This window comes from Anomaloglossus baeobatrachus, chromosome 6 (assembly GCF_048569485.1).
Source record: "Anomaloglossus baeobatrachus isolate aAnoBae1 chromosome 6, aAnoBae1.hap1, whole genome shotgun sequence".
NCBI lineage: Eukaryota > Metazoa > Chordata > Amphibia > Anura > Aromobatidae > Anomaloglossus > Anomaloglossus baeobatrachus.
Window position 1 is genome coordinate 88,815,113 of NC_134358.1, and position 18,206 is coordinate 88,833,318.

The following is an 18,206-nucleotide window of genomic DNA, read 5'->3' on the forward strand; positions in this document are numbered from 1 at the left end:
AGTTGTCTTCTACATGCGATAAAGATTGTTGATTGACTGCACTACAGCCTTTCAACAAACTTTATTAATATACAGACAGTACCAAACTTTGAATTCGGACACAGACATTTTTTAAAAAAATCTGTGTTCGAGTCTGAGCCCCGGACACCTGATGTCTGGTACAAATCCCGAACTCTACCGCTTGGGTTCACTCATCCGTATTCACTATAATGAAGTAGAGGGAGTCACTGTGGACTCTTTCTGGCTTACTATTCAGTGGAGTGCCTTTTAGGTGCCGATTTTGGCGTGTGCAAAAGCGTAGTTGGCCACATGCTTGTAGACCTATAAAAAGCCGGACATTACTAGAAAGAGACAAAACGGAGCGTGGAGTACCTCCACCTGCCTGATTAGCATATGGATGCATGGGAGGCTTCATCTGAATGCCGTTTTTCAGATATTTAGATGGAAACACAGATGTAAGTGCTCAGCGTAGCGCGCTGGATACCTGTGAACTGATCGAAAATATTATGTACCCAAAATTGCCACCAATAAAAACATTCAACTGAACCCACAAAAAAGCCCACTCAGGTTCATCACCTATTAACAGAAATTTAGGGTGTGTCCAAGTTATTGGTAGCACAAAGGCTCTGGAAAAGCTCTAAGCCCCCTATCAAAAGAAAAATAGCAAAATCTAGGCTCCTAAATCCAAATGCACCCCCCTCTTCTGAACCTCTCAATGTGCCTAAATCATTGTATGCATCCATATGTTTGACATTAACGTAGTGAGTAGAGCCCACTTATTTTACGAGTGCAAGGTTCCAAAAGCACAAGGTGGGCACAATGTTTTCGGCGCTACAATGTATTGGGCACTACAACGACATATTTGCAATTTTCACTCTGCAACTTCCACTATTTATTTCTGGGAACCGTTCATAGCATAAATATAGTAACTACAGCCATAGATGAATTCCCAGATGGGTGTACATTCTAATAAGGGGTCACTTGAGGGGGGGGTTTCCACTGTTTAGGCACATCAGGTGCTCTGCAAATAGAGTCAGCAAACTGTTCTAGAAAAATCTGTGCCTCAAAAGTCAAAGTCTACTTCCTTCCCAAGCCCTGTTGTGTGGCCAAATAGTACTGCACAGTCCCATGTGTGGTATTGACACATTCAGCAGAAATTGTATAACAAGTTATGGGGCTTTTTTAGCCGTTTCATCTTGTGAAGTTAAAAAGTCTAAAACACTATTTTAGTGATAAAATGCAATTATTAGCTCTTCACCACTTAATAATATAAAATTCTTGGACACAACTGTGGTGTCAATATCCTCACTGCATCACTTAATATAATCACTGAGGGGTGCAGTTTGTATACTGTAGTCACTTACAAAGGATTCTGGTGTTTTCACTCCTCAGGGGTTCTGCCAATGTGACATGACCATGCCGCAAAATCTGCATATCTAGATATCTCACTTCCAAGGTTTGCATTCTGCCTGAAAAGTAGTTTCTAACCCCATATATGATATTGGCGAACTCAGGGGAAATTGCATATCAAATGATGGATGTGCTCCATTTCTTCCTAATAGTCCTTAATTCTCTGAAATGAAAAATTGTAGTTCCTATGTTTAGCGCCTCTGAGGCTTCAGTCACCAAAGGGTACTGCACCTCACTTAAGGTGCGGTACTCATCCTGGATCCAGAGGAGGTCGGTACCGGTTCCATCACACACCAAATCATACACACCACCAGGTTGGCCTCCCCACTGGGGAACGGCTACAGTTGGGTCTTTAGGCAGTCACCAAACATGGGGGCTGACACCCACTAGTGACAGTGAACCAGGTGAGGTACAGCCACCAGGGGGAGTTAGGAGCAACACAACAGTTAGGGAGTTCTCTGGCAGGAGAGGAAGAGAGTAGTCGGGTTTTACCAGTGGCTTTGGTGGGATGTAAGAGTCAATACGGTCGCCGAGGGGAGAGCTTCATTGCTCACTCTGGACTGGCGAAATGCAGGGTGCAAAATCCAAGAGTAGATTATACTTCAGGTTGCCCACCAAAATCTGCAGGCCAGGGAGATTGCATGTCCCTCCGGCCCCCTAAGTTCCCGGAGCACAGTGCTATATAGGATCGGGGTCATGTTCCAAGGCAGGCCCCACAACGGACCCGCGGCACCTGCATACGGTATGGAAGTAAAACACTTTTCAAAAACCAGGGTCCCCAAGAGCTTCAGGCCATGGGGATCCAACACCAAGCGGAAGGAGGAAGGGCCCACCGTCCACTCTACCAGTTCTGACCTCCAACGGATCCGGAATCGACTGGGGCCCATCACGGCGGTGACCGTCATCTCCCGGGTACACCAGGACTGTGAGTAAAGAAAAAACCTTGAACCCGCAGAGACTGTGTCTGCCTGTCATTGCCGACACCACCACCCCGCGCTTCGGTGCCAGCCATTACTACTCCCCTCATCATCCTCCCTGGGCCCGCTCCACCTGTGGGAAGTAGAAAAATCTTAACTGCTACTACCATCAGCCCCGGAGGACAGCGAAAGCAACAGTGGCTATTCCCTGGCCGCGTACCGCAGGTTGCGTCACGACAAATCCTATCCTCCATTCCACCATCATCACCCCCAACCCCCTTCTTTTATTGTACACCTCGGGCCATGAAACCGGGCTGAAAGGGCCACCCTGTGACATCCCCCAGACCCGACATCATCGAGCCCAGCGACGAGTATTTAACCCCTTGCCCCGTGGGTGCTACATATGTAATTGTAGCTCTGATGCTGCTTCCATATTCCATTATTCTGCCCTCTTCTTCCATCTAAATTACTGCATTTGTACATTTCCACAAAATAATCTATTACTGTGCTGGAACCTGATATCACAAGAGGAACCTTCTTATTTATAAGTAAAGTGTAAAAATGTAATTTTCTAGGCCCATTAATAGACATGAGCGGACCTGTGGAAGTTCAGTTCAGCGGGTTCAGCCGGACTTTAGATAATGTTCAGTTCAGGCCCCGGAATTGACCTGAACCCCAATGGAAGTCACTAATTGGGCAGTTTGGGTTTCCGCTCACATGCAGCCAGCCATAAACAGATCACTTCTGGGTAAGGCTGGACGGGGTTTCCATTTTTTTTTTGTTTGGTGCACACTACATCTTAGGGCTGCTTCTCACTTGCGAGTTTCTCGCATTGGAATCGGACACATGTTAGTGAATGATTCAGCTCTCATCTGCGATTTTTTTCTCAGTCCAAATCGGACCGAGAAAAAAATCGCAGCATGCTGCTTTTTTGCGAGTTTCTATTGCGAGTCTCTCCAATGCAAGTCTATGGGAGCATGTAAATAATCGGATGTCACGGGACGGCACTCACACCATCCTAGTGACATCCGATTTTCTAAATACATTTCTCGCATGTTTCCTAAAACACTGGAAACGAGCGATGTCTCACAATGTCTGTCAATCACTATTCTCTGTCAGTCGGTTTCTCCCTCTCGGTCTCTATTCTCTCTCTGTCGGTCCGTCACTATCTCTGTCCCTCTCTCACAGTCTGTCGGTCAGTCTCTCCCCCTTCTCTCATACTCACCGTTCCCCGATCCCCGGCGCGGCGCTGCACGGCTTTCTCACTGCTGCGGCGGCTTTCACTATTTTGAAAAAGCCGGCCGCTCATTAAACAATCTCGTATTCCCTGCTTTCCCCGCCCACAGGCGCCTATGATTGGTTGCAGTGAGACACGCCTCCACGCTGAGTGACAGGTGTCTCACTGCACCCAATCACAGCAGCTGGTGGGCGGGTCTATACTGTGCAGTGAAATAAATAAATAAATAATTAAAAAAAATGGCGTGCGGTCCCCCCCAATTTTAATACCAGCCAGATAAAGCCATACAGCTGAAGGCTGGTATTCTCAGGATGGGGAGCTCCACGTTATGGGGAGCCCCCCAGCCTAACAATATCAGTCAGCAGCCGCCCAGAATTGCCGCATACATTATATGCGACAGTTCTGGGACTGTACCCGGCTCTTCCCGAATTACCCTGGTGCGTTGGCAAATCGGGGTAATAAGGAGTTAATGGCAGCCCATAGCTGCCACTAAATCCTAGATTAATCATGTCAGGCATCTATTAGACACCCTCCATGATTAATCTGTAAGTTACAGTAAATAAACACACACACCCGAAAAAATCATTTATTAGAAATAAAAAACACAAACATATACCCTGGTTAACCACTTTAATCAGCCCCAAAAAGCCCTCCATGTCCGGCGTACTCCAGGATGGTCCAGCGTCGCATCCAGCGCTGCTGCATGGAGGTGACCGGAGCTGCAGCACACACCGCCGCTCCTGACAGCTCCACGCAGCAACTGAGGTGAGTAGCGCGATCTGCTGAGGTGTCACTGAGGTTAATCGTGGCCACCGCTGGATCCAGTGACAGCGGGTAACCTCAGTGACAGCTCAGCTGATCGCGCTACTCACCTCAGTTGCTGCTTGGAGGTGACAGGAGCGGCGGTGTCTGCTGCAGCTCCGGTCACCTCCATGCAGCAAAGCTGGAAGCGACGCTGGAGGTCCGTGGATTACGCCGGGCATGGAGGGCTTTTTGGGGCTGATTAAATTGGTGATGAGGGAATTTGTTTGTGTTTTTTATTTCTAATAAATGATTTTTTCATGTGTGTGTGTGTATTTACTGTAACTTACAGATTAATCATGGAGGGTGTCTCATAGACGCCTGACATGATTAATCTAGGATTTAGTGGCAGCTATGGGCTGCCATTAACTCCTTATTACCCCGATTTGCCACCGCACCAGGGTAAATCGGGAAGAGCCGGGTACAGTCCCAGAACTGTCGCATCTAATGTATGCGGCAATTCTGGGCGGCTGCTGACTGATATTGTTAGGCTGGGGGGCTCCCCATAACGTGGAGCTCCCCATCCTGAGAATACCAGCTTTCAGCCGTATGGCTTTATCTGGCTGGTATTAAAATTGGGGGGGACCGTACGCCATTTTTTTAATTATTTATTTATTTATTTCACTGCACAGTATAGACCCGCCCACCGGCTGCTGTGATTGGTTGCAGTGAGACACCTGTCACTCAGCGTGGGGGTGTGTCTCACTGCAACCAATCATAGGCGCCTGTGGGCGGGGAAAGCAGGGAACACGAGATTGTTTAATGAGCGGACGGTTTTTTCAAAATAGTAAAAGCCGCCGGAGCAGTGTGAACGCCGTGCAGCGCCGCGCCGGGGATCGGTGAGTATATGAGAGAGGGCTGATCACTTCATTCACTCAGGAGATTAGCGGTCACCGGTGAGCCCTTCACTGGTGACCGCTAATCAGGACGCGGCACAGACAGAGCCGCAGCATGACAATGAAGTCGGGTGAAGTTCACCCGAGTTCATTCTGATTGTGCGGCTCTGTCTGTGTCTACTGTCATCTGCCATTCAGCTCTGCTACATGGCTGTCTGTGTCTGCTGTCAGCGGCCATGTAGCAGCGCTGAATGGCAGATGACATAGTAAAAAATACGCATTACACACGCATTAAACACGCATTACACACGCTAGTAAAATCATTAATTTATTCAGAAAAAGCATCGCACTTGCGTTTCACTCGGACCTAACGTGAACTAAAATCAGACGAGTTTTTTTCAGCCCAGTCGGACCGATTTTACTCACATAGATGTGTTTCCAGCCTTATCACGCTGTTGTTACCCCCAGTGTGAGCCGATCAAAAACTGCAAGCAGCTCCCACGTGGCTGAGGCCCGAGTGTACCTAAGCACTCCGAGTGCTGTTCATACGTAAAGCACCCAAATTCTGTACCCGAACTCTGTTTTTTTCTCTAAAGTCTGTTTGGTATAAACACCGAACCTCGGGTTCACTCATATCTACCCATTAATAATGAAATATATTTATAACTCATATAATGTTGAAACCTTCACAATCCATAGCATTCTAAAGGCCCCTATAAATATTGAATTAACATTGGCCCAACCCCCCAATCTCTGGGCAATTTGTCATAATCTGCAGTACATCATCTAATCTGTATTAGGACTTTCCACTCCCACCCGAAGTCAGGAGAGAAAAGGATTTGGCAGTTCGAATATCAATGCCTGGTCCAGTGTTCTCAAAGGAGATTAGACACCACAACTATATGTTTCTCTTATCCCTAAAAAACACACGAATACTCAATCGAACAGAGCGTTTGTATGTGGGGGAACTGGGAGAGATAATTGTCCAACATCAGCTCTGAAAGGTGTATCAGCACCCTTGTTCCTAGCCATATCACAAAGATCACAGCTCCAAAGCTAAATTTTAGATAAACGTTTTTCCTATTTTTTTTCCTAACAGCTAATATCACTTACAATGGGGTAAATAGGTGTCATACAAGAACATCTGCCTCTCAGTAAGCGGAGAAGAAATGACTAGTGTGTAATACTGAATGGTCGATCCTGGTGAAAAATTTGACTCACCACGGTTTCGCCTGGCAAAATAGGCTGTTTCTGGAGGTCAACTGATCTTCTTAAAAGCTTCCTATAAATCTTGCTTCTTATAAACTTTAAATAATCATTTATTGCAATGAGATGAGCAAATTTAATCTAGTGAAATATAATTCTCCTTGAATTTTGCAAAAAATGACTAGTGTGTAATGCTGAATGGTCGATCCTGGTGAAACATTTGACTCACCACGGTTTCGCCTAACAAAGTAGGCTCTTTCTGGGGGTCAACTGATCTTCTTAAAAGCTTCCTATAAATCTTGCTTCTTATAAACTTTAAATAATCATTTATTGCAATGAGATGAGCAAATTTATTCTAGTGAAATGTAAATTTCCTTGAATTTTACAAAAATCATTATTCTTTACTAAGCCATGGCATATGAAGTCTAGTCAGAAGTGGAAGCCACGGTCTGGAGTAAAGAGGCCAAAGAGGATGTGTGTGAAGGGGAAGTGGGAAAAGGAAAGGCGCAGAGGACAGGATGGCAGGCTGTGGGGAAGGTAGAGCACGTGAGCAGGGAGGTGAGCATTATTATTATTATTGATATTATACATTTAATATGGTTCATGATCTCGAAAAGTTAGGACTATTCAATCCTTATTCTCTGCAAATTGAATTTACTTGTAACATCTGTGTGATTTGGCTAACTTGAAATTTTACTCATTGTTTTCATGTCATAAGAACTAGACATTTGTACACTTCTATGCACACAGCTATGTACTGGCACATAATGAGGTCAGGCAGATTAGACAGTCCATTTATAATGTACATTCCAAAGTAATGATTATTGGACTCGTGTTTCAGCCATTATAATGAATGTTTAATGGTAGCTATTGCTCTTCATTTCTTTACTTATTGTAACTCATATGTATTTATTAGTGGTAGTCTCTACAGCCCTTTGCATTATTGAGATAGGTTGTTGAATTGAAAATGGTCTATTGGGTCTTGAAAGCTTTTGTCTTCCTTTATCTGGTAATTTACACTAGAGGCCTCTCATCGCCTACATACACATATTTAATTGTATTCTATAGCACGGAAAGCAATAAATAAGCAAACAATGCATAAAGAGAAAACAATTGCCCAACGGAGTTCACTGTAGCATGCCATTAGGGACTCTGAACTTTAAGTAGATTGACCATGACCGAGATAAGCGTTGTCAAGAGTGCTATTCACTGCACTTCATCCCTTATGTTATCCTTATGGTGTTACTATCTGAGAAGCTTATGTTCCTAATTATGGATAGTGCCGTGAGATGTGATGAAAAGAAGTCACTTTGCAATATAAACCTTATAAATGCAGCCAGCAGAGTAAACATTTAATGGTGTTTTCCCGTCAGCTAACTCCCAGCCTCTTAAAGGGCCCATGCAAGTTAAAAATCTTAAAAATTTTCCCAACCAGAGTTCTTCCAAGGCCGGTGTCACACTTGTGATTGTCTTGTGTGTATATCGCGAGAGTCTCGTGGTGCATCACCCGGCACAGACTCACCTCCTCCTCACAGGAGAGGGTCAGTTGCATGCATCTCTATGCAGCTGAGACGCTCCTGTGAGGAGAGTGTGAGTCTGTGCCGGGTGATGCACCGCGAGACTTGCGCGATATATATACGCGAGACAATTGCAAGTGTGATACCGGCCCAACTCAGAGTATATAATGGTCAGTGACTAGACAATATGGTTTTCAGATTTATGCAAGGGTATGATCTTGCTTGCATTCTCCTTTTAACTACTTAGACCCCACTAAAGCTTCTCATACAGCCAGATCAGATCTCATACTTTGCACTGACGAGGGGAAACCACCCCCAAAACACCATGTCTGCAAATTGAGGTTATGATCTAGCATAAATTCTAAGGAGTACTTTGCACGTTGCGACATCGCTACTGCGATATCGCCGGGGTCAAATCGAAAGTGACGCACATCTGGCGCCGGTAACAACGTCGCAACGTGTAAAGCCTAGATGCGCCGATAAACGATCGTAAAAGCGTCGTAAATCTGTGATCTGTGTAGCGTCGGTCATTTTCATAATGTCGCACCAATAGGAGATACGATGTTGTTCCTCGTTCCTGCGGCAGCACACATCGCTGTGTGTGAAGCCGCAGGAGCGAGGAACATCTCCTTGCCTGCCTCCACCAGCTATGCGGAAGGAAGGAGGTGGGCGGGATGTTTACGTCCCGCTCATCTCCGCCCCTCCGCTTCTATTGGCCGCCTGCCGTGTGACGTCGCTGTGACTCCGCACGACCGCCCCCATAGGAAGGAGGCGGGTCGCCGGCCAGAGCGACGTCGCAGGGCAGCTAAGTTCGTGTGAAGCTGCCGTAGCGATAATGTTCGCTACGGTAGCTATCACAAGATATCGTGTGTGCGACGTGGGCGGGTACTATCGTGCTTGGCATCGCTAGCATCGGCTAGCGATGTCGCAGCGTGCAAAGTACCCCTAAGTCATATGAAAAGGCTCGTTAAAGAGTCACTTCTGACTTTTAAGATTCCAATAGGTGGCAATAGAATTAATTTCCTTCCTCACTGAAGAGACACTTTTTATACCTACTGCTTAATTTGTTATTTTATTATGATAATTTCTACTATAGGAACATACTGTAGTCAGAAAAGACATTTAAAGTACCACTTCAGCATTTTTTAATCACTATTAGCCATTAACAATGTGAATACAATGTGAGCATATTACTCTGCTTTGCCTTCTCCCGTTTCCAGCGCTGCTCGGATCGCCTGCATTATGTAACCACAGCGCTTTATTGCCAGCACACACAGTGGAGTATTAGTTCCTATCTTGATATGAGTGTATGAATCTCAAAAAGAGGATCTGGCAGACTTATATTAACAAAGGAACTAATCGTCTGTGATGTGAGCTCACAAGTAAGGCGGGCTTTGCACATTGCGACATCGCAAGCTGATGCTGCGATGTCGCACGCGATAGTCCCCGCCCCCGTCGCAGCAGCAATATCTTGTGATTCCTGGCGTAGCGAACATTATCGCTACGGCAGCTTCACATGCACTCACCTGTCCTGCGACGTCGCTCTGGCTGGCGAACCGCCTCCTTCCTAAGGGGGCGGGTCGTACAACGTCAGAGCAATGTCACACGGCAATCAAAGCGGAGGGGCGGAGATGAGCAGGATGTAAACATCCCGCCCACCTCCTTCCTTCCGTATAGCCGCCAGTGGCAGGTAAGGTGATGTTCCTCGCTCCTGCGGCTTCACACACAGCGATGTGTGCTGCCGCAGGAACGAGGAACAACAACGTACCTGTCGCTGCACCGGCATTATGGAAATGTCGGAGAATACACCGATGATACGATAACAACGCTTTTGCGCTCGTTAATTGTATCATCTAGGATTTTTCTATGTCGGAAGTGACGCCGGATGTGCGTCACTTTCGATTTGACCCCCACCGACATCGCACGTGAGATATTGCAACGTGCAAAGCCGCCCTAAGAGATACAGTCACATGATGCAAGAGAGGACTGAAGCAGCGCTGGAAATGACGGAAGACAACATTGGGTAAGTATTTTAATTCTCACATTGTACATACATTAATACTAGATAATGGAGGGGACAATAAAAACAATGTTGTTGTGAGAACAGTGACTCTACAGAACCATTGTGCAGATCGATTATCATGGTTTACCATGCTCCACATTCATTATGTTAAAACAATGGCTACGTTTTTGACCATCCCATTTTTTCTCTGTACTTTAACCGTTTTATTTCTTTCAGACATGTGGACTATCAGAATATACTCCTATGCATTTTCCTCATATGTAACCTTTTGGTAGATCAAAAGGGTACAAGCTATAACCTAACATGTTGATCCAGAGGAGGCCCAAAACCTCATGTGATAGATTTCCCCATATTAGGGGAGAATTTCCTTCCTAAGGAAATCAGACTGGTTCTCTGGATCAACGCTCTATAAGAATTTTGTACTCATAACTTAATAACATAATATTATGTTCTTCAACAAAGGCATTCAGGTCCTCCTTGTAATTTTTTAATGAATCGACCATGAAAACACCATATGAAACATAGTTCCATAGTCTCACTGCTCTTACAGTAAAGAATCTGCATCAATGATTATGATTAAACCTTCTTTCCTCTAGACGTAGTGCATGCCCCCTTGGCCCTATTGCACGCCTGGGGGTTAAAAGATCACTAGAGAGGTATCCATACTGTCCTCTCATATATTTGTACATTGTAATAAGATCACCCCTAAGTCTTCATTTCCCAAACTGAATAACCTCAAGTTTGATAACACTGTTCTACATCCAAATTGGTTCAGAGACGGCACCAATTGAACTCAACTAATTTTGTGGTGCTGAAAATTAATATGATGCTTACATTTACTGACTGGCCCTTGTATTTACTTATGACGCCTGTCATGCAGACGTATAGAAAAATTGTATGTTATATCATCATCATTTTTGGATTGCTAATAACTAGTCTATTTCATCATCTATTTAGTCTATTGAGCCTACAGTATCTATCATCTTAGGGTGACCGATCAAAAAACGCCAACTTAGTTATGATGACATAATACTAATTACAGTTGAATCACCTACTTGTATAAATGCTCTCTGTGTAAGGTATACAGGTTTAGGATTTCTTAGCTTGGTTTCTTGATATTCTTGATATTTTTACTATTGATATGTTTCTATATGTTTTTTCATAAATGCCTCATTCTTGCATTAACAAAGCAGATAATTTTTGCTACAGATGCAGAGAAGTCACTTTTGCGTCACAAAGGCAAAAAATGGCTACTTTGATAAGGAAAGCATATAACCTATATTTTGGCTGTAGAATAGGAGATCAGGGCAAGAGTTGGGCTTCACACATACAGTGTATCACAAAAGTGAGTACACCGCTCTCATTTTTGTAACTATTTTAGTATATCTTTTCATGGGGTCAGTGATTGGAACTTGTGTTAATGAAATAATTAATATCCACCCCCTTCCCCATCAACCTTTCTGCTGCTGTCAGTAATTGGAACTTGTGTAAATGAAAAAATGAATATTCACCTCCTTCCCCTCCTACCCCTTTGTGCTGCATCAGTAATTCACTCAGACTGACATATTACTGGCCGAGGACCCTAGCGCCATGTTCACATTGGTCTTCGGCTCTCCTCACCAGAGTGTGTCAGCTTGTATTTCTATGCAGCTGTCACACTCAGGTGAGGAGAGTCAACAGCCAGTGAGAGCATTGTGCTGCAATCCTCGGGCAGTAAAATGACAGTCTGAGTGACTCACCGACACCCGGCACAGAGGGGTTGGGTGGGGAAGGTGATGAATATTCACTATTTGATTAACATAACTTCCAATCAATGATGCCTGCAGATGGATGGGTGGGAAAGGATGTGAATATTCATTAATACAAGTTTCATCCACTGATGCCGGCAAAGGGGTGGTCAGGTTTGTAGGCGGGAAGAGTGGTGAATATTCATTCAATTAACAAGCATGTGACTATAAACTTCTGCGGTTTACAGCAACACAGAAGGGACAAACTGTGGACAAGAAAGCGCAATGGATTCTTAACTGATAAAAAGTGTGAAAATAAGGTAATGGAAAGACTCACCTATAGGGGTTGTGCCAGTCACAACTCCTATATTGGCGTGATCACAGGGTGAATCAGCTGCAGCCCCGAAAAATATAGGTATATGTGGTTGTAGAGGAGACCGGGTTTAATGCTGCGCTTTTCACCAATTCCAGGAGGCAGATAGGGTTAATCCATGTCTTTTTATTTAAACAAGAACAGGTCTACGCCTTTCAAGGGACTCAGCCCTCTTCCTCAGGACATGTGTTAATGACAGGATAATCGGATAAACGGGATAATACAGCAACACAACAGTGCAACACACATTAATAAAAGTTACATATCCTAAAAGGGCTGCCTAAGCCCTATTTCAGGATATAATATTAGTATGATGGTCTGCAACTAGGGCTTATTTTTGGGGTAGGCCTTATATTTTAAGCATATTCCAAAAAGGGCAAAACAATCCTGCTAGGGCTTATTTTTGGAGTTGGTCTTATTGTTGGGAAAACACAGTAGCAACCACAATTCTGTAGTCTTGGAAAACAAAGTAACAAACTTTGTGACTCTGGACTGTAATGGGCAACATATTAGTTGCCACCCCCCGTAATTATAGTCATAAGTGACATTTATTTTAGTTGGACAGGTCTATAAGAACATCACCTATCATGTAGCAGGAAGTCACGGTTCAGTTTTTTAATTGTATCAAGGCTTTGTGCTTTGTGCTTACATTTCATGTACATGTACATACATGTATTTTGGCCAAAATATGGACCAATACCTCACATTTATTATCGTATTCCATCATTGCACAATTTTCGCAGGATGTAGCCAGGCCGTTCAGTGCACTTTAATAGTGCTGGGCAGCCTGCCTGTCTAATAGAAGGGCGTGATCAATAGCCTGGGAACCGGACACTGTGCATTGCACATATCTGTGTGACTGGTGCCCTATGTAAAACCCTATTAGTGTGCGTGTTCAATACCAGTAGCCAACCCCACCATGATTTGGTAGGCTGAGAGTGGCGGTTCCATCGGTATTCTGCACCTGTGTTACCTATACCTTTATCATGGTGGGCTGGCTGCATCCTGCGAGTGCTATTGCCATTTTAACCTGAGTTGGCTGGTGGCTTTTTTCTGGTGAGTTTTTTTTTATTTTTCTCCTTGAATTTATGTCCTTTTCGGTGAAATATTGTTGGGAAAACACAGTAGCAACCACAATTCTGTAGTCTTGGAAAACAAAGTAACAAACTTTGTAACTCTGGACTGTAATGGGTGCCATATTGGCTGTCACCCAGCGTAATTATACTCATAAGTGACATTTATTTTGGTCGGAAAGGTCTATAAGAACATCACCTATCATGTAGCAGGAAGTCACGGTTCAGTTTTTTAATTGTATCAAGGCTTTGTGCTTTGTGCTTACATTTCATAAAATTGTTACGGCGTTCCATCTCCTGTAATAACATTAGGCATTTAAATGCACCAAAAGGAAGACAGTAATCTCATTGCAGCATTTCTTAAAACACACAATCCGCTCTGTTTACCGAGAGGACACGTTACTTCTGTTCATTAGAAATCTAATTTGTTTAGTCACCTTTCCCACTGGATTAAACAAATATTATTATTTTCCCACAAATATGGATTCGAGAACTTATTTGTCTACCTGTTGTTAAAAATGCATGAACATCGAACGCGGAGAATTTGCTTTAAGCATTATTTTCTATTTTTCTTTCTCCCTATTGACTTTTTAATCTGGAATATTATTCATCCTGGATTGAATAAAGCGTGTATCGCTTCTTTTAATGTTTTTACACAAATCATATTCCCGGTATATTTATATTTAATTGTTTGCAAACATACTAAGGTCTGATTGGAAAAGACCACTTTTAAAAGAATTACCGTGAATTAAATTTACAGAAAACTGCTAGATGGGAGACGAAAATGCAGAAAATCATAAGATCTGGACATATTTACTAAGCCACCTACTATTTAAACTACCATATGTCATTATACACTAGTTACTCTGATTTATCATCGTGGCTCTTCCTCGATGATAAATATTCGGTGCTGGAGAGGAGAAGCGGCGTTAATGCCGCAATGCCGCCGAATTAAGAAATTGTTGATTCAATCAACATTTTCTTCATTCGGCGGCAGCGCAACATTAACCCCACTTCTCTTCGCCAGCACCGATTAGTAACTCACTTGAGGCTGTGGCAGCCGCCAATATTTTACAAGCCTTTATAGGGGTTGTGACTCTCACAACCCTGATAGATGAGTGTAATATTTTGTACACCACATTGTAAATCTGGTAAAACCCTATTTGCGCTCTCTTTCCTAAGCTTTGGATGATAAATATGGTGAAGCTTTAGTCACGCTTGCTTGGCGATGATGTGTTTTTTTCCTCTGCCATCCACTAGTGAACCTGTCTTCTGAGGAGCTTTGGCAGAGATGTTGGGTAGGCTTCTCCCCAACTTTGTCTTTCAGATGATCAAACCTGAAGTTTGGTGTTCAGTGTCAATACTAAACACAGATTTTTTAAAAAAAACACAGTTCGAGTTCAGAGATCGGGTGCTTTACGTATGCATCGCTGTGCTCATGTGCTCAGCCCAGTGTGAGCCGCTTACAGTGTTTGATAGGCTCACACTGGGGGTAACAAAAGCATAATCAGATGTAATGTGCACCCCCCTAAAAAAAAAAAAAAATGGAAAAACCCCTCTCACCCGTCCGTGGAAGTGATTTGTTTATGGCTGGCTGCACGGGGGCAGAGACCCAAACTGCCCAATTAGTGATTTCCATTGGGGCTCAGGTCAAGTCCGGGTCCCAAGCTCAATGTTATCTAAAGTCCAGCTGAGGCCGCTGAACAGAAGTTCCACAGGTCCGGTCATCCCTACTCTTCAATTTTGATTTTGTCATTGACTAATTTTTCTTGCCAGTTTGAATCAAAACAGCCAACTTTGTGGCCGGAATCTAGGGGCCCCTTTGTTAGTCTATATTACTTTAGATAAAGCGTTAAGGCCAGGGCAATTCCAGGATCTGGTAAACAGAATTACTAATGCCAAGCCTGTTTGTGGTAGCCATTTTTTGAGCTAGTAGCTGACCATTAACAGCACCTATGTGACAGTTTTTCTACGGCTATGATTTAACTTGTCTGATTTGCTTGGTTACTCTATTTAGGTCCATCCGCCAGTCTGCAACTACTCTGTGGACTCAATCTAGGTGTGCCTACAATAAAATATATATCCCAGTAATGGTGTTAAAGGGTCAATGGAATGCAACTAATCTAACCATGGCGGTTCCTTTTTTGTTGTTGGTTTCACTACAGCCTGTAAATATGTAATAGGTCGTCACTGCCCACTAAAGAGGAGAAAGTAACAACATATGTCATACCTGCTGACACCTCTTTGGAATCAGTGTCAGCCGCTTCAGTGGACTATACCGATATTAGAAGCAATGATGTCCACCTTTTACTGCCTTTGGACTGCTGAGGCCCATGACTGGATACAGCAGTCAAGTGACTAATGTCTCACTATCAGGAAAACATCTGATGATGCACTGCTCTAGTCACCTGACTGGAAGAGCCAATCACTGGTTTCACTGGTCATGTGACAGAAGAATGGTGACATCATTGCTTGCAGTACTAGAACAGAGCAAGAGGAAAAGGAAAGACCAAGGGGACCACCTAAGAGCAAATAGGTCCATCAAAGGATGTCAAGGAGCAACTAAAGATAGTTTGCGGAGAGTACTCCATCAGGTAATGCGAGTCATACCACAGCACGAAAGCTGTGGCCAGCCAAGAAGGATTCCCAGTGAAATCACTTTGTGGCCATGGCTTAACCACGCTTTTATTCATATCCACAGGAAGTATCCATTACCCTACTAAAATTTTTAATTAGGAATGACAATCCCTTTTAAATTCAGTGATATCAGTAAGCTGTGTTGGGTGGCTGTCATCCATGAAGGCTACTTCTATGCCATGCACACCCTTGTCAGCTATGACATGACTCTTCTGAATGATATGTATCCAAATGTTACTCCGATCTGCACAATTATTATATTACAACTTTCACTGTTCACAAGAAAGAACTTCACCACCCTCTCTATGTACTGCCACCGCCGAAGGCCACATCTGCGCTTGATGGACAGTTTGGTCTGACCCTGCGGCTCTTTTGCTCTTAAGTGCTAATGTTATCATCGGCAAAGTGAGAACAGTAATAATTCAGACAAGGAAAACAATATTAGAAAAAAAACCTTTTATAAATGCAAATGTGATTGTGCACTATATTGAACAGAGACTATTTTTCTAAATACACTTCCTTTGTTGCAATAGTTGAATTGCTTTTGAAATGGCTAATTATATCTAATTATAAGTACTTAATACATCAGATGGAAACAGAACGCTGACACTTGTAATGCCATTATGGCAAGTCTCATAATTGATGTTCAGATACCATGAGTTACTCCGTACATGGCAGGGCTAGAGAATAAGGAAAAAGGGGGGTATTTAATATCAACTACTTTTTTGAGTTATGTAACTAATCATTTGATGAGTAAAATATAATTATTTTTCTGAAATGCGTATCAAGATGGCATTGTTATCATGAATGGTGTGAAAAAAGTATTAGGTATTAGCTTAAAAAAAAAGAATTGCAAAGATAATTAGCATAGGCGTAATTAAGCAAAGATGACAAGATGACAATTATATAGAGTTTAACGGTCTCCCTATGATTATATGGATATACTAAACCAATAGATGTGTCCACCATAGATGCCCCCACTATAGGTGCAATAAGGCCGGTGACAGGAATAGGGGCAGCATAATTCTTCAACATGTTGCAGATTTTCAGCCAGCAAGACAATCCATTCCTATATCCAGAGATAGGAGAAATTTAAAGAGTATAGAGACTTAAAAAAAAAAATGTGCTGGCGATTCAGCCTCTTTTGGTAATGTAGCTACAAGACAGTGGTGGCTTCTCATCCGCACAGCCCTGTGGACGAGGCAGGACAGCTGTTTTTGTCATGCTGATTGAAAGCCGATTCCCCCAATAAGGCAGTGTGGAAATCAACAGCAGCCAACGTCAGCAGTCCAGCCCCATCTATAGATCAGAGCGGAAAAGAAGCCTCCTATCTGTTGACGAAGCCATTGCATCGCCAGCAAGAATAGTCTGTGACTGCTCTGTGCCAATGAAGAACAGCGCTGTGCACAACAAGCAGGTAGGTAGAAACTACCTGCCTGTTAGTGCTTTGGAATATTTTTAAGTCTTGGATATCCCCTTTAAGCTTGTTAGCATGATCCCATAAATTGTATAAGAAAAGGGTTATGTGCTTCCATACCTGCCTGGTCCTACTTTTTGGTGACTGGGAAGAGAAGGAGCCATGCAGTGGTCCACCATCTTTGTAAGGATGAATGGGATGTTTGTATCTTAAATGAGTTGCTAGCTACTTTGAGAACACCTACTCATTCCTCATGTTTGCCCCCAAATAAAAAGGCTCATACTTACTTCCCATGCCGGTGCGATACCAGTTGTGTTAGTATTCACGTTCCAGGGGCTCACACGAACCTCGCGCCCAATAATCACTGGCTTCTTTCCACCCACCTTAAGGCCCTGTGCGCACACTGCGTTTTTACCCGTGGGTTTTTTTTTGCGTTTTTGCTGCAGAAATTTCTTGAGAAAATGGTTGTAACCTTTCTGCAGACGTTCCCCAGCAAAACCTATGGAAAAAAAAATTAGCTGTGCGCACACTGCGTTTTTTCTCAAGAAAATTCTTTCTGCAGATTTTCCTGAGAAAAAGAATGAGCATGTCACTTCTTTTCTGCAGGTATCTGAGTTATTCACTCCATTGACTGTAATGTAATTATAAAATACCGCAGGGAATAACAGAGGTAGCAAATTATGTGCGTTTCATTGCCTTTTTCTCCCTTATTTCCTGCGTTATTTTGCGTTTTTCGGGACATAATGTTCATCACTGCCCTACATTTTGCAGGCAAGTGATGTCATTATTACAGGAAGAGGAAGCGGAGCAGAGAGTAAACACACACATCACACTCACACACAAACACAGACACATAGAATGCAGATAGAAATCAAATGTATATATTAAAAATAAAAAAACGAAAAAGAAAAGTATAGGCTCAGCCATATTTTTACCATCCAGCCAAGGTAAACACACGGCGGCGGCCCGGTATTCTCAGGCTGGGGAGGGCGAGGGCCACAGCGCTTGCAGACTGATCCAGCCACGTCTGAC